Source organism: Peromyscus leucopus, chromosome 5 (genome assembly GCF_004664715.2).
Source record: "Peromyscus leucopus breed LL Stock chromosome 5, UCI_PerLeu_2.1, whole genome shotgun sequence".
Taxonomy (NCBI): domain Eukaryota; kingdom Metazoa; phylum Chordata; class Mammalia; order Rodentia; family Cricetidae; genus Peromyscus; species Peromyscus leucopus.
In genome coordinates this window covers 32,083,587-32,111,464 of record NC_051067.1, presented here as the reverse complement: position 1 = coordinate 32,111,464, position 27,878 = coordinate 32,083,587, and positions in this window count along the sequence as shown.

The window sequence follows — 27,878 nt, the reverse complement described above, 5'->3', positions numbered from 1 at the left end:
CTCCACACCCCGCTCTAAATTCGGCAGCATCTGCATTTCCTTAGAATCAAAGGGAAGCGGTTACTAGTTATGGTTCTTTGGAAACTAAAGCTAAGTGTTTAGAAACAAAAGCTGGCTGAGCCCTGGAGCTGGAGGAGACAGCTACTCAAACAGACTTTGGTAGAATACTCACTGTACATTCAAGGACAGAAATAAATACAGTCATACCCAAGATAGCTACAGGCCAGGAGCCCCTTGGCTTCACAATTAGAAGTCCAGAGTCAAGAGGCTACAAAGCTAGGCTTAGAGATTTTTTTCAGTCTAGCAGCTTCTCACAACAGAAAGTTTAATCCACAAATTCGAGGGTTTTGACAGAGAAAATTAGAAGTGTTGTTTTTTGTCACTAGAAGAAATCCTAAATGAACCAAGCTACATAGTCTAAGAAACGGGTTATTCATGGTGTCATGAAAGAAATAAATTCTGGTTGCACTTTAAAAGCAAGAAGCAGATGCTGTATGTGATGGCTGAAATCTTCTTTTTTTTAAAGCTGTGCCTACTGTAAGCAACTTCCCTCTGCCCAGCCTCTCTTTACTGCTGTGACCTCCGTGCACTCAGGGATCCACGGCAACCACACCAGGACTGAGACAAACGAGGGGCACCCACCCTCACTGGATCACTGTCAGCTGAGAAGCATTGTTCCAGCGTATCTAAAGCATCCCTAGTGAAGCGTGTTTTCTGATGGCCGATTTCTGCAAGGGGACAAAGACGGTGGTGAATGGCGCAATTGGATTTCTTAATTGAAAGTTATTGGACTCCCTCTTGATTTTGAGCACATGGACTGTCAATCCAACAACCAGTCAGACTAGCTTTTGGCCAACAGCAGCTATTTTGAGTACTCTATGATGTCTGGAGGAAACTCCACAATGATCATACGTGCTTGTTCTGACTCCCGAGGGTGCAGCCTCAGCCAGAACTGTTTTAGCTTGTAGCAGACCCTTTGCTCCTACAGATCTCTGCAAACCATCTCCATCTAGGCCAGAGGTGGTCTCCTCTGGCGGCCTAGCAGAAGGTTTGCTGTGATTGTCGCAAAAGCAACAGTGCCTCAGTTGATCTGCACCCACTGTTTGCAGCCACCGGTGCAAACAACCGTTCTCAAGCTGTCGGAGCAGGCTGTTTGGGGATTTTAACACTCAGCCCAAGAAATGGCTTCTCTTGGGCAGTCTCCTGAGCTGACAGCATGAAGAAAGAAGCATCAGAGGCAGCACAGTGGTCATCAGCCAGGCTAAAAAAAGGCAAAAGTAACTGGCTCCTTGAGAGCTGAGAAAAGGAAGATAATAATTCAAGATAATGTCCAGAGCAGGAAGAAGAGGGACAGACGGTGGGTGTAGAGAAAGGACATAAGGCACAGGCCAGAGGAGAGAAGGTTCTAAGAGCCAGAGAAGAGAAACTATAGACCCTCCGCGTCTATCCTTTATTATAAATCTAATTATATAAAATCATCAGAGTTACACAATCATCAGATCCTTTCTGTGAAACCCCTGGCTTCTGTCTCTTTATTGGGATAGGGGTTACCTTGGCCCATGGAACAACAGGATCTATAAAACACTACCACCGTCATCTACCACTCACCCAGATCCTGGCTACCTATGAAGCCTGCTTTCATTCCAAATGAGACTTTATCTCTGTATCCACTAAAGAAACATGATAAAAATTAATTAACACCCTTAAAAAGAAAAAGATCTCAAGTACCCTGTGCTTGGAGGATGTAACTCTGGTTGTTGTCAAGGGGAATCTTGATAGTCCTGCCTAGAAGCTACAAGCTGGCAAGATGCTGCCAAGGGCTAAGGAGTCCCAACTTTCTAGGTGTACTTCAAAGCTGTAACACCTGCAGAGGTAAGGGTCCCTTTAGTGGAGACCTGCATGAGAGCTGTGACACTACAGGGTACCTTCACCTTCTGTTGCTGTCTACCTGCAGCTGCCTCTGTGAGGAAACTGAGAGGACACAAATGCTGCAAAGACCATCACCTGTTGCCAGGGAAAGCAAAAGGCTTCTGGCCAGCTGATCGGTAACCACCAGTGTGGGGAAGAAAATCCTATAGGAACTGAATCCACTCCACTGAGACATGAAAAGTCTGCTAAGAGGTCCCTAAGAAATGGTTTTTGATTTTTTTGTTTGTTTGCTTGCTTGCTGATTCAGAAAACTAGAAAGAATCTGTTGTGATTTATTTGAATGTGGAATGTTTCATCTGAAACATATATTAAAATTTAATTTTCATTGTGATTATGATATTCAAAGGTGGGAATGGACAGAACTCTTAAGTTGGGGCTCTGCCCTCATGAATGGCTCAATTCATCCATATGGTTATGGGCTAGCTCAAAAGTGGATTGCTATAAGAGTGGTTAACTGTGTCCCACACTAGTTCCCTGTTTCTCACCAGGATCTACCAAGCACCACCTTGGGACCCTGGCAGCAAGAAAGGAAACTCCTCATCATCATACATGAACCTTTTGGGGGTCAGAACTGTGATCCAAATAAACCCTTTCTCTGTAACGACCCAGTCTGTGGTATTGGCAAGAGAAAACGGACTAACAGAGTCCAGTCTCTTTACTTCCACTGCATGTCAACCATCTGTGAATCTGGACTGGCTCTGCAAGAGGCTGGCCTGCGACAGGCAAGCCAGCTATGAAAGTCTCCTATGTAAGAACAAGACTACCACAGGAATGCAAAAGAATCTGCATCCCAAAAAAAAAAAAAAAAAAAACGATCTCCCAGAACAAAGAATTCACTTCTCGGGCATGAGCATAGCTTCTCGCTGTGTGATGCAGAATAATACATCTTCCTGACTGCTGAAGAGTCGTTCAGTCTGGGTTTTGTTTTACTAGCAGCCTCAAACATCCTAACAAACAGAGAATGTGCACATGAAGGACATGGAAATGCAGTGGATGGCGGATTGTACGTGAAGTACCCTGTATGTTTGTAAACACACGGCTAGAGCTTAGCCATCAAACCCCCACACAGTCATCAGCTCCCTGGGGAACGTTCCTGGTTTCCCCTCCAACTCACTGGCTGCTGATGTCAGCCTGATAGTCTGTTTTGTCACCTCAAAAAGCTAGAATTGTGGGCACGAGGCAACCTCGGAAATGGTCCTGGCCCCGCTCACACACCCAAGAGCGGGACCAGGTAAGGGATTCAGATGAGGAACTCCTGCTAGGACACGCTTCTCTCTCTAAAGTACCCGGAGCAGAGAGCCCTGTTGACAGCCACACCAGGTCTCAAGATTCAGATCAAGTCAATCCCTCTCCTGAGATCTGAAGCTTTAAAGCTCACGGCTCATACAGTGGGTGGAAGATGCCCCGCTGGGACCCTTCAAAAACTGCAACGAAGTAGTCTGCACTGCACGAGTTACCAACAACAGGGATATATTCCTCGCCGTTCTGGAAGCTGGAAGTGCAGGATTTAGGTACAGGCAGATTCAGATGAGTCTGGTGATGGCTCGTCTCCTGGTCCTGTACGCTGTATGGAACCTTCTACCCATGTCACCAAGTGCATGGCACAGAGCAGGTAAGGGCACTCCCTGGGATCCTTTTAATAAGAGCATTGATGTTTTTATTTGTGAATGTTCTACACTCTTGACATAATCACTTCTCTAAGTCCCCATCTCCCAATACCATAGCCTGAACAGGAGATTTTGGGAAGACAAGAACTTCCTAGTTATAGTCACCACTGAAAAGTTACTGGCAAAATTGCTTGTAGCACTGCAACATTGTACCACCATGGTACAGCAGGAGGCCCTGAGCAGGTGGTAAATGGAGGAGACCTGATCCAGCCTGAATGGAGGTCGATGCTAAGTAGCAAGAGGACATAAACAATTGCAAGTACAGATGGACTGTTCTGGGAGAAGAGGGAAGAGACAGCTTACCCGTGGTGATGTTGTGTCCTCCAATATATTGTGCACCCTAATAAACTTATCTGAGGTTAGAGAACAGAACAGATATACATAGAGGCCAGAAAATGGTGGCACACACACACACCTTTAATCCTATCACTTGGGAGGCAGAGATCCCTCCGGATCTCTGTGAGCTCAAGGCCACACTGGAAACAGCCAGGCATGGTGACACACACCTTTAATCCCAGGAAGTAATGGCAGAAAGCAGAAAAGTATATAAGGCATGAGGACCAGGAACTAGAGGCTTTTAAGCCTTTAGGCTTTTAGCAGCACTTCAGCTGAGATCCATTCTGGTGAGGACTCAGAAGCTTTCAGTCTGAGGATTCGTGGAAACAGGATTGGCTGAGGAGTTGTCGAGGTGAGGTTGGCTGTAGCTTGTTCCGCTTCTCTGCTCTTTCAGAATTCACTCCAATACCTGGCTCCCAAGTTTTTTTATTTAATAAGACCGTTTAAGATTCGTGTTACAGAACCCCGTGGGAGAGCTTCAGCGGAGAGGAGCCCAGGGGGGAAGCCACGTTCTGTGTCATCGCTGTTGCCCCCTTCTGGTCCAGATGCAATATCCTGCACCTGTTCTCCAGCATTGCTGCACCCCCTTGAGCCCCCTCTGGGCTGCCCTCACCCTCTGGAGTCCCTGCATTCTCTACCTCAGAATGTTCCTCCACTTAAGGGTCCCAGCCCTCTCCCTGTTTGTCTCCAGTCTTCCAATAGGTCAATGGTGGCTGTGGCTGCCTCAGTGTCTCCCTGAAGACCAGAGTCTCATCCACAACCTAACAGAACTAGAACAGTGCTTGACTCTGTTGGAAACTCTGAAGACAGGGTACCACAGGGTCACACTTTCCTCTCCTGAGCCCAGTGCCAACAAGGGCCGCCTCGGCTAACCACCGGACAAATAACTGTGCTTCCCTGGGAACCTGAGAAGGACTCCCTGAACAAGGAAAATGCATTTTGTTATTGTTGTTTCTGGTTTGCTCTCAGTGCTGAGGAGGGAACCCAGGGCCCCAGACACTCTAAAGAAGCACTTTGCCACTGCTAAACTCTGAAAGGACATCATCAAGTCCCAAGCTACTGCCATAAAGCCCCCATGCCAGCACTACTCCACCAAGCCAGGGCACACACGCTGTCTGTGGAAGGGGCAGTTAGTACTTACACAGGCTTTGCATGCCACAAGGACTTCACAACAAATGGGAAATTCTGCTTTCTGATACATGAAGAACAGGTATGGCTGTGATCCCACAGAATGTTGGGATATGAACTCTGTTCATAACAGCTTTGTGTGCAGTAAGCTACAATAAATCTGGGTTTGGTTTGTTATTCTTTTCTTTTCTTTTCCTCTCTTTTCTTTCCTCTTTACAATTTTAAGAATGCCAAGACCCATTCTTAGCTTGTAGGCCACACAGCAGCTGGGAGCTGGATATGGCTTCAAATCCTTCTGACCTCTGCTTCAAATCACAGGCTCTTTCAGGATGGAAAACAGTCTGTCTCCACCAGTTGTGGAGAGTCCCCACCTCCGGCCTGGAACAGAGACAGCCGAAGATGGCGTTCCACAGCCTTCTCTTGATGTGTGTACCGCAGAGGGCTCCTTCGGAGAACACAAAGCACCGTTTCTAAAGCATTTGTGCCTGGAGCCACTGTGACATTCTGGGAAAGAGGGGAAATGTTTAAATGCAGGGGCCAGCAGGAATGTTCCACTAGGCTTGTGGGCAGCGATCCACCAGCAATTAAGGAAATAAAGCCACCTTTAAAAGCCATCAGCAGGCTCGGCCCATTATGTAGATTTTTCTATTGCATGTCCAGGAGAAACTATCACCTTGCTCCACAATGTATTAGTCCAGTCTGAGCCGTAATGGAAAATACTATAATCCAGTAAGCAGCGCCCTCGATGAAGTGTTTCATTAATGGGACTGGTTCTGATTGATCTTCAGTGCCCAATGGGCAGCTGCAGGCAGACGTCACTACGTGGCTAGAGTTCTGTGGGTACTGAGCCTAGAGGCATGTCAGATTAGGCTTTGTCCCACCAGGGACACACAACTTGCCCATTTATGAGGAGCAAAGAATGGACAGGCAGCCACAACACAACCTCCTCAGGCTATCGTCACTTTTATATATATACAAAATTAATATGTATTTATTTAAAATTCAATCCAGAAGTGTCTACACCAAATAAGTCCATTCTCCTTTCCCCAAATCATCATTAACAACTGTACTAGTGAATTTTGCTGAAACAAAATTCTTGTCAAAAACAGTGTGTGTAAGGGATGGCTTATTTTGTGCCACACTTCAAGGATGCCGTCCATCACGTAGAAGAAATCATGAAGGCAAGAGCCTGAGCCAGCTGTTTGCACTGTGTCTGCCGTCAGGAAGCAGGGAGCAACGAATGCCAGTGTCAGCTCACTTCCTTCTTTTTATTAAGTCCACGCCCCCAATACATGGATTGTTGCCACCCCCAGTTAAGGTGGGTCTTCCCACCTCCTTTAGTTTAATTTAGGTAATCCCTTACAGACAAGCCCAGAGGTTTGTCTCCTGGGCAACTCTATTATCCTGTCAAGTTGACAGGATTAACCAATACAGCCTCCTGGCCCATCCTGTGTCAATACAAACACGTGCCATTTTAGTGAAGCTTGACCGTTTTCTAGCACTTTTATTATCTTTAGTGAGGGTCTCACTGTGTCAGATATGAAGAATCCTGCATTCTTACCTGAAGCTCCATAGGCACCTGTGGGACGTCTTTTCCTGACATTTGACCGGTTGAGCAACATGATTTTAACACTTCTCTCCAGCAGAAGCAGGAATCAGGTAACTTCTTTATTTAAGTTTTAAAAAACTATTCATTGATTTCCTTTTCAGGGGGGGAAGGGTATGTGCATGCAATGGCCTGGGTGTGGCAGCGAAAGGAAACTTTGTGGTGTGAATTTTCTCCTCCCACTAGGGGTGTTTCCAGGATCAAACCCAGGTCATTAGGTTTGGTGGCAAGGGCCTTTACTTTGCTGAGTCATCTCTCACAGGCCCCAGGTTAACTGATCCTTTCTGGCTCGTGTGATATATTGTTCATGGTCTTGCTCTGCCTCCATCATGGATGCTGCTCTTTCCCAACAAGGCAAATTTCTAAAATTCCCAACAGGAGGGGATCTGCCACTAGAGGTTCCTCTGCAGACCATTCTTCTGGTTCTGATGTTCCTTAAATGCATCTTGAAATGAGCCAGACTGTCTGTGTGCTGTCTGGATGTTACACAGGAGCATTTGACTTGGGATTCCTTCAAGGTCAGTAATGTTTTAACATATCCAGTAAACACAACCAAAGGATGCTCCTTACTAACCAGACCTGTAGGACAAATCCAGACTGGGAGGAAAAGGTGGAATACACTGTGGTATAGGTGGGAATGAAGCATGTGACTTTCGAAACCCCACTTTGTTGAGCTATAATTTGTGTCCCAGAGCACTCATTCCTTTCAAATGTGCAATTGGATGGTTCACAGTGAGTTTATGGAGCTGTGACCCATCACCACAATCCGAGTCCACATTCCAATCTGAATCCAGCAACCACCCATCTATTTTCTGTCTCCACAAAATTGCTTTTTCTGGAAATTACATAAAATGGAATCATACAATAGGCAGTCTTTGGGAAATGGCTTCTTTCACTTAGCATATTACATTAGTGGTTTATTCACATCATATATGCATCAGTAATTGACTGGTTCCTCTTTATGATGAGAGACAGCTATTCCTTACATCTATGGAGACTGGTTCTGGAATCCTGGAGGACCAAAAATATGCAGATGCTCAAGACCCTTACATATTGTCTGCATATAACCCACATGCTTAACACTTTGATGGCTTATAATACCTACACAGTGTGAATGCTGGGGTGATGGCTGTCACAATTGTACTGTTCAGGGAACAAAGACAGAGTCTATATATATTCAGGAAAGATACACTTTAAAAAAATTCTTTTAATTCATGATTGTTGAAAGGGCCAGTTGTATTTTTCCATACAGCAGTTTGTTTACCCATGTGCCAGTTGGTAGGTATTTGGGCTGTTTCTATTTCTTTGCTCTTAGGAATACAGACACTTTGTTGTTATTACTGTTGCTACTGTTACTATTGAGACTGGGTTAAGCTATGCTGTCCATGCTGATCTCAAATGTCTGTACTCAAGGGGTCCTCCTGCCTCAGACTCAGAAATAACTGAGACTTTAGGTACATGCCACAGCACCCAGCTTAGCTCTTTTGCTTAATGCTGATATGAATGTTTATATTTAAGTCCTTGTATGGACATATATTGCATGCATTCTCAATTTTTGTGTAGATAAATACCTAAGAGTGAAATTGTTAGGTCATCTGCTAACTTTATATACAATATTTTAAGAAACTATCAGGAGCCGGGCGGTGGTGGCGCACACCTTTAATCCCAGCACTCGGGAGGCAGAGGCAGGCGGATCTCTGTGAGTTCAAGTCCAGCCTAGTCTACAAAGCGAGTTCCAGGAAAGGCACAAAGCTACATAGAGAAACCCTGTCTCAGAAAAAAAAAGAAAAGAAAAGAAAAGAAAAGAAACTGTCAGGCTAGCCTAAATTGTCTGCTATTTAAAGTATATAGGTTTTCAATTTGCTTTTAAAACTTGAAAAAAAAATGTGTTTGTGTTCTGTCTGCATGTATATGTATGTGTATCACATGCATGCAGTGCCTATGGTAGCCAGAAGATGGCATCAGATCCCCTGGAGCTGGAGTTTAGAGACAGTTGTGAGCTGACATGTGGGTGTTGGGAACCGAAGCTGGGTCCTCTGCAAGAGTAGCTTGTGTTTTTAACCACTGAGTCATCACTCCAGGCCCAAAACTTGCTTTATAAAAACAAGTTTCAATAAGATATTATTGATGAACATGGCTGAGCAATTATCTGCAGAGTAAGATGTCAAGTTTGTTGAGCAAATGCTGAGGTGTGTTATAGATGGGTCATATGGTAGATTCATTTTTAGCTTTATGAGGGTTCTCCACACTAATTTCCAGAGTCACCAACAGTGAATGATGGATCCCTTTCCCCCCACTTACTCTCTAGTGTTTGTTGTCAGGTATTTTGTTGATCTTTGCCATTCTGGGTGGGGTAAGAAGAAATCTCAAAATTGTTTTGATTTTCTTTCCCTAATTGCTAGGAATGAAGAACATTTTTGAGACATTTCTTGGCTGTTTTTATTTCTCCTTTTGAGAACTCTCAAAGTACTCCATCTACAACACAGCTCCTGCACAAAGTTCAGGGAGTATCATGGAATGGGGGGTGGGGCAGGACTGGAAAGATCCTAAGAGCCAAAAGAACCAGATGTCTGCTGTGAGGTTACATCTCCTAATCTCCTACACCCATGAAGTTTCAACAACATAGCTGCCTAAACAAGACACGAAAAAAGATGACACCAACGGGCATGCTAACATGAAAGTCCCCAACTCTAGACAAAGAACTACAGGCAACTAAGGAATGCTGAGATTAGGAAAAAAAAAAAAGTCTTCCCTGGGAGAAGAGTCCCCCAATTGGTTATTCAATACCAAGTGGCCAGCCTTGAAATCATATGTGTACAAATAACAACATACAGACTTAAGCAGGCTGTATCTATAGATTTAGAAATACACACATGCACAGACAGACACATGTACACACAAAAATTAAAGAAAAGAGGCCAGAGGTCATGAATTAGAGAGAGTGGTGAGGTGGTACATGGAAGGGATTTGAAGGTGGAACAGGAAAAGGAAAATGTAATTATATTTTAATTTCAAAATTTTAGAAGGTATAACTAATATATACCAAGGTACTCATATTTAACATATACCATTTGTGAATTTGAAATGAGCTTACACCCAGAAAATCATTCCCATGGGGGCTGTTCCTATATCAACCAACTCTAGAACTTTCCTATTCTATTAGTTACTTTTTAAATATACTTCATATGAGATCTACCCTCTTTACAGATATCAAGTGCTCAGCACAGTACTGCTAACTGTCAGCTCTATACCCTCCACATCTCTCATTACAAGACCTACTCCTTAGGTATAAGTAAGACTTTATATCCTTTGAGTACCTGCTCCCTTTGTGTCAAAGAACAAAGGATATAAAGTCCATTGTATACCTAAGGTCACCGCCATTGGACTTTCTGCTTCTGTGAGTTTCTTTCCCCCAGATCTGTAAAACTCTAAGATGAACACAGAGAGATTTTCTGACATAGGCATTAGAGATAATTGAACATGAAACCAAAAGCCAAAGAGAGGCATGTGGAACTGGATCAAAGTCCCACACAGTGCAGGAAGCCATCAACATTAAAACCCATCCTACAGATAGGGAGAACACTGGCAAACCATCCACCTAATAGAGAGCTAACATGCAAAACACATAAGAAACACTTAGAACCCAGTAGTATGAAAGCGAATGACCCACTGGATAGACGTCATGGCACATATACAAACTGTCAATGTGGATGTGCCACAGGGCACTCAATCTCATGAATATTCAGAAACTAAAGTCAAAATCAACATGAAATAACACCTCCCAACTCTCAGAATTTCATCTTTTTTTTTTTTTCAAGATAAAGTATTGCCAAGAGTATTTATACACATCACTCCAAACATGCTCCTGGAATTTTCATGTTTCTAGTGGGGATTTCCATCATGCCATGCCCAGCCTTCCAGGTATCCTTGTCTTTCCAGGAACATGTAAAGAATGTGATAGTGATGGGTGATGGCAAGGTCTGAAGTCTTTATTGGAAAGTGGTGCAGTCAACTGAGTTAAGAACAAGATCCAAATTAAGAGAAAAAATGAATTCCAAATTTGGAGTGAAGATCCTAATAAACCAAGGAGACAAGTTTTGGCTTATATATAGTGGATTCACTTACACCCTTTATGCTGGAAATCAAATGTGTCACTGGCACTGTGACAAATTACCAGAGACAAACAACTTATAAGAAGGAAAGGTTTATTTTGGCTCATAGTTTTAGGAGTTTCAATCAATGATTGGTTGGAATGTTGTTTTGTGCTTTACCAAACAGCCCATCTTACCTTACAAGGGAACATGCTTAGAGAAATCCTGTTCATTTCATCTGAGAAGCAAAAAAGTGGGGAGGGGGGCTGGATCCCAATATTCTTTTCAAGATCATACCCCCAAATGACCAAACTACCTTCTATCAGGCCCCACCTCTTAAACATTCTACTACCACATTCTAATAGTACCACAGGGACACTGTGGTCCTCTGGAAACGTATTTATCCAAACAGCATCAAACATGCTCTTGTAGTACATATGAACTTTTTTCTTTTCTTTTTTTTTTTTTTGGTTTTTCAAGACGGGGTTTCTCTGTGTAACAGGCCTGGTTATCCTAGAACTTAGTTTGTAGACCAGGCTGGCCTCAAACTCACAGAGGTCCACATGCCTCTGCCTCCCAAGTGCTGGGATTAAAGGTGTGTGCCACCACTTCCATGGCTCATAACAACTTTTTGTGGGACGAGATCCCATAGATCTTTCTGGCAGCCAACTGCAAAGTCTTCCACTTGAGCAAGCCCCTCAGCGCATCCCACCACAGCCTCTCATCTTGAGGTTTAACTCCATTTGCTTCCTTTGCAGATGTTCACTGTCTGGGAACTGATGGATGCCTCAGAACCAGGAGCAAAGAGATGAGACAGAGAGCATGAGCCCTGGACCAGGGCAGACACTACAAGGCTGCAGGAAGGCGAATCAGCTTCCCAAAGAAGTGGCTGGGTGAGGTTCTCTGTTTAAAAAGTGTGACCTAGCTAAAATCTGAAAAACAGAAAATAGGGAATATGGGGGGGTGTTAAAGGGGAGGTGATGGTAGCATGTCTTGTGGTAGTGTGTGATGGAGAAGCATTGGAAGAGCTTGAAGCATCTGTTGGAAGGAAGAAATGGTAGGCTCCATTTGTTGTTTAGTGACCTAAGTTTGAGGGTGGAGGTGGGGTGTCAGAATCTGACATGTTCAACCCAAGACAGAGAAGCCATCTACTGGGGAGACCATCATAGGAAGTGCAGGTTAGGGGCAGATCATGATTTCAGACTCGGTTACATTCACATTGGAATAACACCAAAAGCTCAATGTGGAAAAATCAAATGGGTTTGTGACTCTGGGACATAAGTTTATCGTGTAAAGCTTAAAGCTTTTTGAGAACTGATAATCAATGAAGGGATGAAAGTCCCTGACATTGCAAGTCAAGGGCAGACTCTTAGAGCAAGTCTTTGAGAAACATTAGCTCAGCCGGGCCTGGAGAAGTTCAAATATGGGCAGAGAAAAGAGGAGACATGTCTTAGAGTAGAGAGGGTGTGTGTATATTAAGCTGAGAAGTGAGACTCCTCTAGACCACATCACCACCTCTAATGAGTCTGCATCACCATGTCTCTGGGAACAGCCCTTGAAAGAGGCCCCATAGAGCCTGACCCAAGTAAGGAGGAAACAGCCCTAACCTTAGGATGTTCCTCTGGCTGGGGAAGAAGAGTGTGACTGGTCAAAAACACTGACTGAAAAGGGGGTGTTTACACCATTCAGTGCATTTCAGCTTGACTTTGTCTCTTTTGTCTTTGACCAGCTCCCTCTCATTCTCTTCTTTGGAAATGGAACTGGGAAGTGCTGGATGTGAAGGTGAAGGCTATGGGAGATGCCTTCATCAGACTACCCTATTCATTTATCCTATGATTGTAGTGTGACTCCCAAAAGTCCACACATTGCACACTCCATCCCCATATTCACATGGTGACAATATTTGGAGGTAAGGTTTTGGGAATAAACAGGATTTGATGAAATCATGAAGGTAGGGTCCTGTGATGGCATTAGTGGCTTTATAATAAGAGAAAGAGACTCTGGTATCACATCCCTGCCTCCTGGCCATGTGCTGTGTTCCGCCATGTTATACTACAGGTGGATGTCCTAACCCAGAGCCAGCACCATGCTCTCCTCAGCTTCAGACTTGTCAGTCCAGAAAATTCTATTCCTGTTAAACTCCCAAGACACTGGCATATGGGTATTCTGTTTCAGCAATGGAAAAAGGCAGCTTTGTTCTTTCTACCCCTGTACTGCTGAGTTTCCCCAAAACCTCCTTGGAAATGGTCTCTGACTCATCTCTTTCTCCACTTTTGGTTTTAAAAGTAGTTTCTACCCTGTATTGAGCAAGACTGTTGGTATTTACCCAGTAATCACTGCCAGCAGGTGACCTTTCCTCCCTGACCTGACCCTGACTTGCACACTTTCTCTCTCTCTCCCTCTCTCTCCCTCGCTCCCTCTTCCTCACTCTCCCTCTCCCTCTCTCTCCCCCTGTATCTGAGGTCCCCTTTATTAGGAAGACTTTTCTGACCTCACATAAAAACACAAATTGATCAAAATCTGTGCCCACTGGCTCTACAGTAACAGAAGGGGCTGTTTCGGGTCAGGGCAGAGCAGGCACTGTCTTCCTCTCTTCTTCCTCCTCCTCCTCCTCCTCCTCCTCCTCCCCCTCCTCCTCCACCTCAGCAATGCTTCTTCCCTTATTCATCTTGTTCCTGTCCCCAGAACTGGTATGGGGCCACGGCACCAACACTCCCATTGGATCCTGAGACCCAACAGCATATTAAACTTCTTCATTGACCCTAACCTTACAAACCAGCGAGAGACATAATTTGGGGGACATCCTTCAACTCAGAGACCTCCCAATAGCTCCTAGTTTGTACATTAACATATAGGGAGGTTTCTAATGTTCTCTTTGACTTCCAAAGATTTCAGTCTATGAAATGAGTGGAAAATAGACGTTAATGACGGAAAAATAATCAAATATATTTTGTACACTGGTATAGGAACCACATAGAGTTGAGACTGAAAGTTAGGGCCACATGGTTGAAACTTAAATGTAGAAAAAATAAAGAGTTGCTGGGCAGTGGGGCACACACCTTTAATCCCAGCTCTCGGGAGGTAGAGACAGGCGGATCTCTGTGAGTTCCAGGCCAGCCTGGTCCAAAGAGTGAGTTTCAGGACAGCCAGGACTATTTCACAGAGAAACCCTCTCTCTAAAAACCAAAAAAAAAAAAATAGAAAAGAAAAGAAGCTATTAGAAAAAATAAAGAGTCATAATTGAGCATGGTGGTGTGCAACTATAACTCTAGAACTTAGGACAGAAACAAGACAATTGCAAGTTCAAGGACAGTGTGGACCACAAAGAGAGTTCACTACCAGCCCAGGCAATATACAAAGAACCCTGTACCAAACAACTAAAAACAGATGGATGGATGGATGGATGGATGGATAGATAGATGATAAATAGATAGATGATAGATAGATAGATAGATAGATAGATAGATAGATAGATAGATAGATTTGATAGATGCTTCTGGCTCCTTGGATAGGATGGGCTCGGGTTGTAGGACAGTGAGAGAGGACTTTTGCTGTGTGCACAGGCTATCTGCTTATCTGTGTCTGTCGAGGCAGCAGTCACAATTTCTGTCTGTCGAGGCAGCTGTCACAGTCTCCATCACTGCTCCCTGTGGGAAGATCCTTCCTAGACAGAGCAGGGAGGGGGGACAATCAGAGAAAGATTTCTCTGTCCCCACTTTCTATTTACTTTACTAATGTAAATAGATGTGGTATTTTTTCCACAAAAGGACACATTTTCAGAGGCATTCCTTTGTCTGCAAGAGTCTGCCGTTTCTCTGAAAAACTAATTTAAAAATGTGCTAAATGAACACATTGGAGGCAGGAAATTTGCTTCCCTCCAATGACTTGTCTGAAACTATGAACTGGATTAAGACACTGACATTAAAAGATGCTGTGTGTGTACCTCTGGGGGAAATTCAGTCTTAGAAAAATGCTTCTCTCAAGTCCCAGTGTAGTGAGACTTGCCAGCTCAGGCCATGAGGAAAGACTGAGGCCTCAACCATGAAGGCAGCTGTCTATTCACAGACTCCAGGTATACAAGAATCTCACAGAGACACAAATGTCATTGTTCTGCCTCGCTTGGAGCTGACAGGGATCACGATGAAACAGAGGCAGACCAAACAACTTCTGCTGCGACTCCTCTCCAGACACAGAATTTGTCTAGAAACATATTTTTGTCCTGAATGTCTCAGCCTGGATGGACCACAGTTCAGCCTGAGCTGGTGCTGGGGACACTTGAAGAGCTGAGTCTGGGGGAGGGCGGAAGGAGGAAGGTATTCAATAGGAGCTGGGCATCTGCAGCAGTAAAAAGTCAGGAGAAGGAGGAAGAGGCAGTGTAAAGAAAAGCCAGGGATAAAGAAGGCGCCTGGTGTGCTGCTGATCATGGTAGTCTCTACAGAAGTCACAACGGTGACATTCACTTTTAGTGACTCTAACTGTGTAGTATATCCTCAACCCTGGTACATGAGAGATTCCCAGTTATAAGAAGTACTCTGGTCAAGGAGCCCAGATCCATGCTATAGCCATGCATCAGAGGATCCATCATGTCAAGTGCTCAAATGAAAGTAACACACGTGACTCCAGAGGCAGGCATTCTGAAGGTCAAGACTCCTTTGAGAATTTTAGCTTATTCACCCAAATTTAAAATTTACACCCAAATCCCTAACTGAAATACAGTTTGGTTCTCTCTTGGTGCATGGCCAAGTTCATCTGTTGGCCTTTGATCTACAGTGTGGCAATGCTGGGGAGACATTGGCTTATGAAGCCAACACTATCATCAATGAATGCTCCTATCATGGGAGTGGCTTCTTGATTGCTGGGATGTGTTGATTACATGAGGTATGTGAAGGCTTGTGGTCTTTTCTCTTACCACTTCTTGCCCTTCTGACTTTTTCTGTGTGATGACAGAAGGTCTTTGCCAGATATTAACTCCTCTGTCCTACCCTTCCTAGCCACCAGAATCATGATCCAAATACATTTCTGTTCATTATAAATGACTCAGTCTGTGGTATTCTGATCGATATACAGGCTATGAAGACACATTGGAAACAGTCCAGTGATAAGCAGCCCACCATGGGAGAGCCCCTAGAGCACATGGTCTACAAGTTTGCCTCAGGCGTTACCAAAGTCCAACCAGCAGGAAAGAAAGAGAAGACAGTTAATGGGACCTTGTTTCAACTCACATCTCATTGGCTGGACTAAGCCACTGGCTACAAGAAACTGAAAGATACAAAGAAGAGTATGGCTTGTAGATGGGGGGCGGGGACCCAACAACCAAAACAAGGCTTTCACAAAAATAAACATGGAAGAACGGCCAGCCATTCCCATCCCTTGCAGCCTGGTTTAGCTGGAGATCTTCATGTCATGAATTTCAGAAATCTGTGCCACTTTAATTTTTCCCTATGCGTTGACGGGTAGCCCTCTTGTCTCAAAGCTATTTCTACCCCCGGGTCAGTCGCCACTGCCTCCTGCAGCTTCCTTGAAGAATACACTTGTGTGTTCACAAATCAGTTAATACATGTTGCCCAGACATAGTTCCCTCTGCTTAGAGGATGGGTCAACTCGACTCGCCATCACCAGGGAAATGAGGACCAAGATGGAGGGTGCAGGGCACTTCACTCATCTGAACTCTCGTCAAGGTTGCCAGGTGGTATCTATCACCCCAGCTTGCCTCATATTGCTATGATTACACTACTCCATCCTTAAGAGTTTCCCTCTCCAGGCAAAGATGTTTTTAGTTCTGCATTGATAAAGGAACAAATAAACCACCACAAGGCGGGGTTATTTTTGCAAGATTTCATCACTGTGAAGCCTGAACGGACCTTTGACCTTAGAAGTCTGATTCTAAGAATCCATGTTTAAACTATAACCCTGTGTGTAAACAAATGGCACAGTTTTCCAGCACCCAAGACGACAGCAAAACACTGGAAATCACCTAACTCTCCAACAAAGAAAGCGGTTAGAACCTCGCTCTCCAGAATGCAGACTTTCTATCCGCACGATCAGCTTGTGCTCTGACACCTCTCCTTGAGTCTGTTTTCAATAAGACTCTCTGCTCAGCTTCACTGTAAGGAATGGTATCTGTGGCTGAGTGCACACTACTACAGACTGATTCTACCTAGGCTGATAAAATTAGTATTACTTTCTGTTTTCTTTATGCTTTTTCTTGTATTTTACAGTAAGAGCAACACATACTTCTAAACTGTGGGCAGAAGTTTTATTTTCTAGTCTTTGTTTAAATATCTCTTTGATGGGGCTATGACCTAGTCATTTCCTCCAGGCATCCTCATTTCTGAGGGGCAGGGGAAACCACCAGTCAGGCCAGGGTACCCAAGGAGCCCCTGTCCTTTGACTGTGGCCTTCCTGCTTCCCTGGCTGCCGTGGGGTCAGTTGGCTTCCCAGTGACCAGAGTCAGGGGACCCTGAATAAGTCCTTCTGAGGACAAACAGATGTCCAGCCTGATGCAGTGACTTTGATTGGATCACCAACAGCTGAGACCTCCCAGAGACACCTTAAAAGCTAACGCTGGAGGCGTTTTCACAGGGTTCTCCATTTTTACAGATGGGCCCTGCCTGGCCTCAAGACCTGCGGGAATCAGAAACAGATGCGGACTCACTCTGTCCTCACACAGGAAAACCACTGTCCCACGCAAATCTCACAGTGTCCTCTCAGGGGTAAGAAGTACATGCAACCTGTTCTTATGACAGGTCAGGTCACTGTTATGTGATGGGAGATGCAGGTAATTATTTACAAAAACACAAATACTATGAATAAATAAATAATGCTGGCAAAAAAAAAAAGCTAGCAAGTGTGAGCAAGAGGAGTCCAAGTCTATGTTTGGATGGAAACGCAGGCCACCAGGGATGAGCCAGACAGCCGGACAGGACATGACTCTGGGAACTAAAAGATAAACAACAGGGGGTCCTAGGTCCTGGCAGACTGTGAGGCAACCGTTGACCATTGGACGCCTGGGATGCCCTACCACATGGATGGGAACTATTAGGCTCCAAAAGGCAATTCTTTCATGATAATCAGCTTCTCTGGAGTGATGTGTCCCTGTCCTCCCTCAGGCCTGATCTTGACGCTTTCTTATGTGGGATCCTCACAATAAGTAACTACAACACTTAGGCAGACGCACAGTCTTTACAAGAGAAATACACAGTAAAGGATGAATTGAATCAGCTTCAAGGGAAGACAACAGAACTTTCAGTTGTGTTTTATAAGAATCACGGGGCTGGGAGGTGGCTCAGGGGGTAAAGTCACAGTGACCTGAGTTCAGATCTCCAGAACCCAAGTTAAAAAGTCAGGCATGAGAGGACATGCCTGTAAACCTCAGTGCTAGGGTGGGGGAGGGGGGCCAAGACAGGCAGATCCCAGAGGCTCACTAGCCAGTCAGGCAAGCAGAAGAGGGAGCTTTATGTTCAGTGGGAGAGTTTTGTGAAAGACCTCCTCTCACAAAAAAAATAAAATAAAATAAAATAAAATAAAATAATAAAATAAAATGGGAAGATCAGTAGAGAAAGTTACAAGAGGTCAATCGCTGACCTCCACATGTGTACCTGCAGGAGAGCCCACTTGCACCACACACACACACACACACACACACACACACACACACACACACACACTCCACAAGGATCAGAAAGCTGGAATATTGAAAGAAGTTCCCTGGACTTAACCAGTCTTCCATGTCAAAGCCTGCCCTTAGTGGCAGATGAGATCCTCAGAAGAAGAGAAGTCACAGATGCTCTTGTCCCCACAGGCAGGGACTTCACTCTCCCCTTCATGTACACATGTACATCAACACAGAGTGAAACATGCAACTCAGGTTAAATTGCTATTAATCTTAAAATAGCGAAAGCTTCTAGGTGTCTAGGTCTCTGCTGGTCCAATAAGTTAGCCAAACACTATTGTAGGTCATCTCTGTGGAAACCTGGACACTGCTAGACATAAGGAATGTGTGGCATGAGGTGGTGGAATCATCTTCCCCATGTATTCTGCCCCCATGCTAATCCCCACCCCTACAACTAGCCTGGGTACTGAAAACTAGACCCACCCCTGAAAGTGCTCACCTGCCTGCTCAAGAGGACACTGAGTGCTTCTCCTGCTCTCCTATGCTCTGCCCAATGCTCTGGATGTCTGGGTAGGTCACAGCCTTTGATCTAGATCCAGGCTCATCCTGTGATATGTGCTCTGCACTCTACCAAGGCAAATAAAGATGAACCACATCAAAGCCAGTCCTGTAGCATCGTGCTATCTGTGTCCTGGGGAAAGAAGCTACCCCAGTGTAAGTTGTATCAAGAAATAGGGTGGTCAAATCAAACCTGATTGTGCCCCAGATCTTTCTGAGAACATGAACAGCACCTTGAAGCCTTTTGCAATACAGTTCTTTCTGCAGAGTATTTTAAGCAATTTGGTAAAGCTGGAAAACAGCAATCAAAAAGGATGAGGCCAGGAGTGTTGAGAAGGATAATTATGTCACTTTCATGCTCCAAGCAAGACTGAGGACACCCACTATCTTTAAGCAGGAAGAAAACCAAAACAGATTCTGGCTTTACACTCAGATCTTAGTGCACTGTGTCAAAGAGACCTTGTTAAAGCCGGCGGCGTCTCAAGTTCAAATACGAATGAAGTGTCCATCGTTTCGTGTGTTAGACGTGAAAATACATTGGAAGCAGTATCTATAGATCAGAAGTTTTACAAAATACAACCTATATGTGAATTTGTATGAGTTCTAGCTATGAAAAAAAAAAATACCTTTACTGCTTCCCAGCACTCCTGTATCTCCCTGGGCTACAGAATTCCCTGATTCTCCACTAATACAAAAAGAGGGGTGGGGGGGAAGTCACAATTTAGTTGAGGAGCTGAACAGAAGGCACTGGCTTCATAGACAAGGAGTGAATAAAGCAGAAACCATCAAAACTCACCGAACCAGATCTGTCACTTCGGAGTACTGTCCTCTACACTTTCAGGACAGGGGGTGGGGCAGTGGGAAAGAGACTAATTAACAAGTTACTTTAGGACCTAAGTTTAGACTTTTTTTTTTGTTAAGGATTAATACAGGGAGAATGTCACAACACTACCAATATGAACTCACCTATTGGGAGTCTAGTGGTTGTCTCTCTAATCCTAATTTCCACATGTTCAAATACAAGGTTTCAGCTTGGTGAGCAGAACATCAATGTGAGCTGTCCATTTTGATTTAGCCTGGTCTGTTCCAACCCGTCCCAGGAGCTTAATACCAAACATTGGCCTCTTGAAAATTTTCATCTGACATTGGACACTAAAAAAATTCATTTGCCAACCTCCTTTGCAAGTAGATACTGACTATGTGACTGAGTTACAGGCACTGGATCATGGACAGGGGTAAAAGGTGAAGCATCAGGCAATCTCCCCAAGAATGAAGCCTCTTTTGAATTCCCTATTGGCTCTTTCATGGGTTAGGAATGACCCTCCAAATGCAAATATTCGTGGATGTCACACAGAGGGGGCAAAGCCCCACATCAACTCTTCCTTCCAGCTCTGGTACAAAATGGGTGTAGGAAAAAACCACATTCAAGCCAGTGCAGCTGGTGACCTGGTACAGTGGTGTTCAAGGATAACCCAACTGGCAGAGGCCTCTGGACTTTTACCAGTATTGAAAAATGTGAAAAAAAAAAAAAAAGTTAAGAAAAACTTTTGTAGTCCAGTGGCATAAGAAGTCACCAGGGGTCTGCCATCCAGATGAGCATACTCAACTACTATTAATAATTACCTGGGACACCAGGCGTGGATTTCTAGGAAAACCATGATGTGTGGCTGGGTACACTCATTGGGTTGGACCTTGACTCTTAATAACATCCTTTGCCTCTAAACAACTCCTTTCAAGACCTTCCGATATTTTCCAGGATCTATCAGAATTGAACTGTAAGGCTGAGTACATTTTGTGCCTTGTGCTCTGTGTCTTGAGTGAGAAAGAACAGTGTTTTTCATCACCCACTTCTGTTTCATGTTCTTAGAAATATATGACTCAGAAGTGTATGACTCCTAGAATCACCCCCTGGCCCGTTATTGTGGGCCAGGTAATTCTTATAACAAGAACTAAAAACCTTGCCTTGCCTTGCCTACATTCCCAGTCCACCAAAGGAAACAGGCTAGCAGGCTTCTGGTGGTCTAGGAAGTGGCATCCTGGGATTTCTTCTTTGTGGAGAGCTACAGGCCAGGCTAAGGGGGACTGTGGTTGACACCCGGAGACCTGATGAAAGAATGGTAGCCATGGGAGAAACTCTCTTACTTCAAAATGGATGAATTTAGGGTTTATTTGGGACAGTAGGATTTTTTTTTTTTACCTCCTTCTTTAAAGATATTCAGTGTTACAAAGTTTTTTAGAACGGAATACTTCATCCCCGCTTGGCACAGACGTGGCAGACTGATCATTTTTGCAAACAACCCCCACACTCCTCTCAGATCGCAAATTCCCAGACAGGGAAGCAAACAGATTTTCCTCCTCTGGCTCTGCGGATTAGCCAGCAGCACCTCTGGTGGGTGCTGAGTCCTTGTGGAGCTTGCAGGTCGAGTGAGGCAAGTGGAAACATGTTCTACAGCCATCCAAGTGAGGCGCTTGCTGCCGAGGCCCAGCAGACTCAGGCGGTGCACACCCTGCACCTCCCAGTGAGACTTGACTGGATTCTAGGGCTTGTCGGTTGCTGTCTGAGTCTAAAATGGAAATCACTGTCATTCAGGAAGCAAGGGGTAAAAAACTTACGTCACTTCCCAAATAAAGCCATGGGTCTCACCCAGGGCCACCACTAATGATGGCAGTGTCACGGTGCTGGTTTTGTCAAAGAAGATACTGAAGAGTTCACTGCACTGGGGTCGGCAGGGGGAGCTGGGTAAGAGAAGAGTCTCTACAACGTCAGAGGTGTGCCAGGACTCAGGTCGTGACAGCAGTGGCATCTGTACCCACTGCTGATCCTGCCACTGGCCAGGACAAGGGCAGTGTCCCAAATGTCTCTTACCTCATGATGCTGTTAACTTTAAAAACACAAAGGAGCAGAATCCTTACAGACATGGATCCTGTCAGCCCATCTGCTGTGGGCCATCCTCAAGTGTCAGGTTATGACTGTGAATAGAGTTAAAGTCCATGTGTCACATGGATGCAATTTCAAGTTTGTCATATCTTCTCCACTCTAAAGGCCAAGTTTCACTGATTCAGTCAGAAGTCACCCTAAGTATACCCTGACATATTTCATTCATGACAGCTTCAAAGCTCTCTTATCTCATTTGGCTTTTAGGCATCTTTTTACAACATGTATTTTTGAAAGTTATCCCATAATAATCTATTTTCTGAACAAATTTTGCCCAGTTTGTGCCAAACAGTTAGAACTGAACAAGAATGAAGATGCATTAATGAATCCTAGAGTCTCTTCCAAGTGTGTGAATCAGAAATGAAGAACATAGAACATGATTGTTAATGAAGATTTCGGGAAAACTGAGGTTTGGGAGAGGGCAGGATGGGACTGGAAACTGTGCTGTCTTCATGGGACCCCGTGGCAGCTGCCATGGCAACAGCCATTGCTCCACCGTCTCCAGCATCACACATCTTTTCTTCAGGAGACCAAAGGACAGTTTTCCCTGAATCCCAGGATGGAGCTGGTTCCAGGAACTGCTTCTGACAGCTAACTCCAGGATACTCGCATCCATCTTATAAAATGTTGAAATGTTTTTTCACATGATCACAAATGTGCTTTTGTGCATCTCACGGCATCTTGGATTATGCGTGACACCTAGCAATGGGTCGGTGTCATGTGACTAAAGTTAAGGCACAGTGTGTGTGGGGGGAAACAACAAGGGAAGGTGTGTGTAGTTTCTGTCATGATGCAACTTATTTTCCAAATATTTTCAACCTGTAGTTGGCTAAATCTTTAGTTTTGGAATCCAGATAAGGAGACCCAAATGTAAAATAATTTTCTAAAAATTCATCCAGGCATTCCAAATGCCCAACACTAAGGGACAGGATGACAAATTCAAGATAAAAGCTACTAACACCTTCCCCACAGTCTCATTCCCCAGGGACCTGGTCCCAGTAACCCAGGATCACCCTTTACTCCTGCTTCAACTGCACCCTTCTTAGTCTCCCACATATATCTGGAAAATGTATTCTCCCAAGTGGACCTGTGGCATTCCAATCAAATGAAATAATCTAGTGTTAAGAATTAGCTGCAGAGAGACAGAGAGACAAACGACATCATGATTTGACATTCTCACCGCTAAGAATGAGCCCGGCAGCCCAGGTATCACAGACCACGGGAGCTGCGGGAACTTGTGATGAAGGGGGAAAAAAAATCTGTTGGTGTCATTTGTCTCCATTCTGGGAGATTCAGACAACGTGTCTGTGACAATATAAGACTGAAATCATGGCTTGCTGCACACCATGTCTTTTTTGTTTCAGGGGATGACAGGAAAGTGTAAAGAGCAGCTTCACACAGCCGCATCTCTGGGTGGTGTAAGAGCTACACCTGAGGCTTCTAAGCAGAGACTGTCATCAATGTCCATAGCCAACTAGGGCAGTGCCCACCAGTGGCACTGAATGAGTCCCTGACGTAGCACCAAGCAATTCCAGATGGGGACAGGAGATAACTGAAGTGCTGCGAGAGCCTTAGAACAGTGCCACCTTGGAAACCCGCAACTCAGACTTCCGGGGACAGACTTGAAGGGGCTGCGCTGGGCTTTGCCCCTCAGATTCTGGCTAGCTCAAGATTCCAGGGATCCTTGTTTTCTCAGTTTAATTTCCAAATATGATTCACTGCTAAAACACACGACCCCCCCCCCCCCCCCCGCAAATGTCAAAGATAATGATTTCTATTCGTCCCCAACTTTTAGTGACAGTGTGTGCTGATGCCTCTGTTTCTCTGGTGCTTCAAGATGGTAAGAGAATGGCACACGGAGCCTGCCAGCCTGCAACGCTAGGGTGGAAGAACATGAGCCAGGAGTTCAGCATGCCCGCCGCCACTCCAGTGTAGCCAGCAACGCAAGGAACGGAGATGCCAGCTTGGCTCTGTGAGTCTGGGGTAAAGTCGGACACCTCCTCTTTGTTGCACTCTTTTTTACTACTTTCCAGGAGACCAATCCATTATTGAGGCTGCTGGCCTGCTGGGCTGTTTCTTCCAGCAAGCCCTCATGATAGCTGCTTGTCCAGCTGACACCCAAACTGTAAACAACCACCTTTGACTTTCGCGAAGTAGACTGTGGGGTGAGGTTTCCTGATGCAGGCTGGAAACCGCCACATCAGCTTCCACAGAAGCAAGCATCCTGGAACTGTCTCCCCTGCAGACCTAGGGAAGTACTCTTGTGCTTCAGCCAAGAGGTCGCCCTGTTTGGTGGCACTGAGCCCTGGTCTCTGTTCTTCCAGATACAAATCCAATCCTTTCCCAAAGGAGTTGCAGCTTATCCAGGTACTTGAAACAAGGCTAACCCTTGCTCCTCTTGTACCCTCAGTCATCCTAGTTTAATCAGCCGGACAGGGTCGTTATTTCCGGAAGGGCCTCCCATTAAGCAAAGCTGTGTTAAGAACTGAAGAAATGGGAACCCCCCTCCCCTATCCTTAGCAGTTTCACTTGAATCACAGAGACTCACCTAGGAAACCCCTGCATTCTGCTCTGAGTGGTCCTGGGTGGAACTTCCCACAAACCCAAAGGCTAAATAAAAGCCTCTTTAGAAAGCACTAAAGAATGCTGAGAGTGAAGATACACTTGTGGGCTAGCCTGGGGCACTCACATTTAACATTTGAAATTCAGAAAACCTGGATAACTTATCATCAAACAAAAGTCAGACAATTGGAGGGGACTGGCCAGAAAAAGGGTTCTAGGGAGGACATCAGATATTGTGCAGATAAACAGGAAAGCACTTGCTACCTTACCTGGGAAGTAACCACCCTCAGGAGGCTGGAGGCAGTACATGACCTTGACTCAGATATCTTGGTAGCTCCTTACAAGAAGCAGTTGGTCTAGCTCATGTCATTGGCACAAACATTGTAAGGACAGAGTGAGATCTAAGAGGAATTTGGATGTGGGCTTTGGGAGACAAATTAGTACATCCCAGCTCCAGACATGAGCTCTTTGCTTCCTGGAAAGAAAACTGTACCAACATTCTGGGTGATAAGTCACCTCTTTCTCAGTCAGAGTGACCTTAGGAAGGGAGGGACGCATCCCCCGCCTTCAGTAGTCCATTCTTCTGCCTTCAGGGTCTCCTTGTGCTACTCTGTCCCCTCCCTCCCTCCCTCCCTCCCTCCCTCCCTCCTTTCCTCTCTCCTCCCCTCCCCTCCCCTCCCTCTCTCCCTCCCTATTGTCTTCCACTTTTTGTCTCTACCTTTGCCCTGGTCCCCTGTCCTTTCTCTTCTCCTTTGGATGTACACTCTCTCTATCTCTATCTCTCTGTCTCCCTCTTCCTCCCCCTCCCCAACCTGTTCCTAGTTAATGTTTCCAGCTCATCACTGTGCCAGCCTCTCAGATCAACATGATTCAACAGTCCTTGAATTCTGGGGCTCACATGACAGGTCCTGTATGTTAGTCACAAAGCACCAAAAATGCCCCAGAGGAGTGGAGACCACAGACAAGATTACTCCCAGCTCTGACATGCAAAACATAGCACTCAGCACTAAATAAACTAGGGAAGTGTTCACCAAAGCCTGAGTGCATGGCATTGCAGCCTCCAGGCCGGGATAATTACACACTGACTTTTAGTTTAGTTTACATTCAGAATTTAGAGCAGACTTCTTGATTTAAGAAGGCCAGCTTTCAACTGTGACATTAAACTCAGACTTCCGAGGGGAATCTGTGTGCATGCACTCGACTCTGCATTTGATACTTAAAGGTCTTGGAGACCCACCTGGCCCCTAAAATATGCTCACCTCCTCCCAAAACATCCACCTGTGTCTGTAGTTACTTGGGGTTAAAGAATTAAAAGCATAAGTCTAGGGAGAAAACAGCCTAAAATAAAAACACCTTTAGGCGTTTAATCACAGAGTTCTCTCATCAAATTTAACTGCCCATGGATCTTTCACTGAAATCATTTTTCACCAGGAATGTCAACTGTCCAGCATGTACCCTTCACAGGTTGGCCAATGAGTTCTGTCAGGGAGAGATGAGCAGGCCACGGCCCGCAGGTCTTCCTCAGGCTAGCCCATCATATCTGGATCCCTAGAAATCTACCTAAGCTTCCCAAATACAGTGTCAACTTCCATCAGCCCTGCTAGCCTCCTTTTCAGATTCTAGAAATTTCTGAAACTCAGGAAAGCAATGTGCATGCAATGTATTCAGAGGGACACCGTGTATATATGGTGGCGTGTGGGACACGGACAAAATCTTCACACCCCAACACTTTGCACCTTGGAAAGGAACATACTAAGTACTGCACTAAATGGGATAGCAAGGATATATATCAACTATTGCACTAAACAAGATAGCAGCCATGCTGTGAGGAAAACAGGGTGGGGACCCACCCACACTTCTATCTATGTTTCAGGACCTGTGAGAAGATGCTGCTTTAAAGCCGCTATTGAAACTTTTATTCTAACAGAACTTACACAGAAAACCTTTGTTTCCACCTTTTAATTCCTTCTTGTACATTTAAGCTAAAACAATTAGGGAATGAGAATGCTGTAAGGGATGGTCAGGTTGTCTTATTTTACACTTCATCCCCTCACATTCTAAGCCTTCAGGAAACATTCATTTCAGAATGAAAACAAAACATAAACTATGAGGTGACACTTAGTATCAAAGATTCTAGAATAGGAGTTAAGCCTAACACAAAAGTTCGTAACTTGATCAAAGCATACTGTGGTGCTTAGAAATAATTTCCTGAGGTAAGAACATCCCTAAAATTAGACAGCTCAGGAAAAAACAAAGGATTTTCAAGTTCTAGAAGGGAAGGAATATCTCCTCTTGCTCAACACTGCCAAACAACAGCTGGATAAAACAGAGAATACTGGAGGCACAGGAGAGAATCTCGCAGCAGGCAGAAGGGACAGAACTCCTGCAAAGGCAGAGTTCAGGGCCTCTGGCCTGTCTATGAAGCCTCAGGCTCATCTGTATAACTGTGCTTAAACAAAAACACAGTACTTTCCAGAAGAGCATAGCATAATTCAGAGTTTCTACATCAAACCATTCATAATATCCAGAAGACACTCAAGAGGCGCCTCAGTTATTGTAGTCCGACCCACGATGACTAAGATTTGTAATTAGCAGACAATGTTTTGTCTTCGAAAAAAGAGAAAAAAGGATCTTTGTAAAACTCAAGTCCCACTTAAGATGCATATTTTCACTGAATTAAAAAAATAACCTTCTATAACTAGACAAGAATTGACAATATTAAAATCAGATCATAAAACAGTAATGTCTTTCCTTCTTGGTGGATCACTGGTATACAACAACAGGTAATAATCTGCTTGGATTTTAAGATTGTCCAATTAAACTGTAACTTTTAGAGTTTCTTCTCACAAACATATGTGTATTACACAAGAAACGTACTTATTTTCTTTGTCAGACATTCATATTTTATACAGTATATACACAGTTGGAGCAGAGTCAATTAATAAGATTTTAGTGCTGTTCTAGGACATAATGGAAAAGTCCCGGTAGCTAATGCACAGTTAGGCAGGTTCATCATAGAAACAGATATTTATAAAGAACCAAAAGGAAATTCTGGATCTGGAAAAATATCAAATCAAAATTAATCTTCTAGTTGAGAGGATAAAAGAAATTGGTGGACTTGAATGTTAACTTATGGGACTTTCACCAATCTGAAAACCATACAGAGAAACAGGGAAAGCGAGTAAGCTCAGAAGCAATAACAGGATCAAAACTGGTCCAGAGGATGCAAGTTGTGTAATCACAGTCTCAGAAGGAAAGAGGCCGAGGCAAAGACACCGTGCGTCTGAGAAACGACAGCCGTAACTTCCTCAGGTTTGGTCAAGAGCTTTAATTTACATCTTCAGGAAGATCCAAGGAGTGTAAAGACTTCAGAGTGTAAGTGCCCAGAATTTCCATCTTCAAATGCTCATTGAAGCGTCTTTCTCGCTGCGTGACTATTCCCAACTGCATTGTT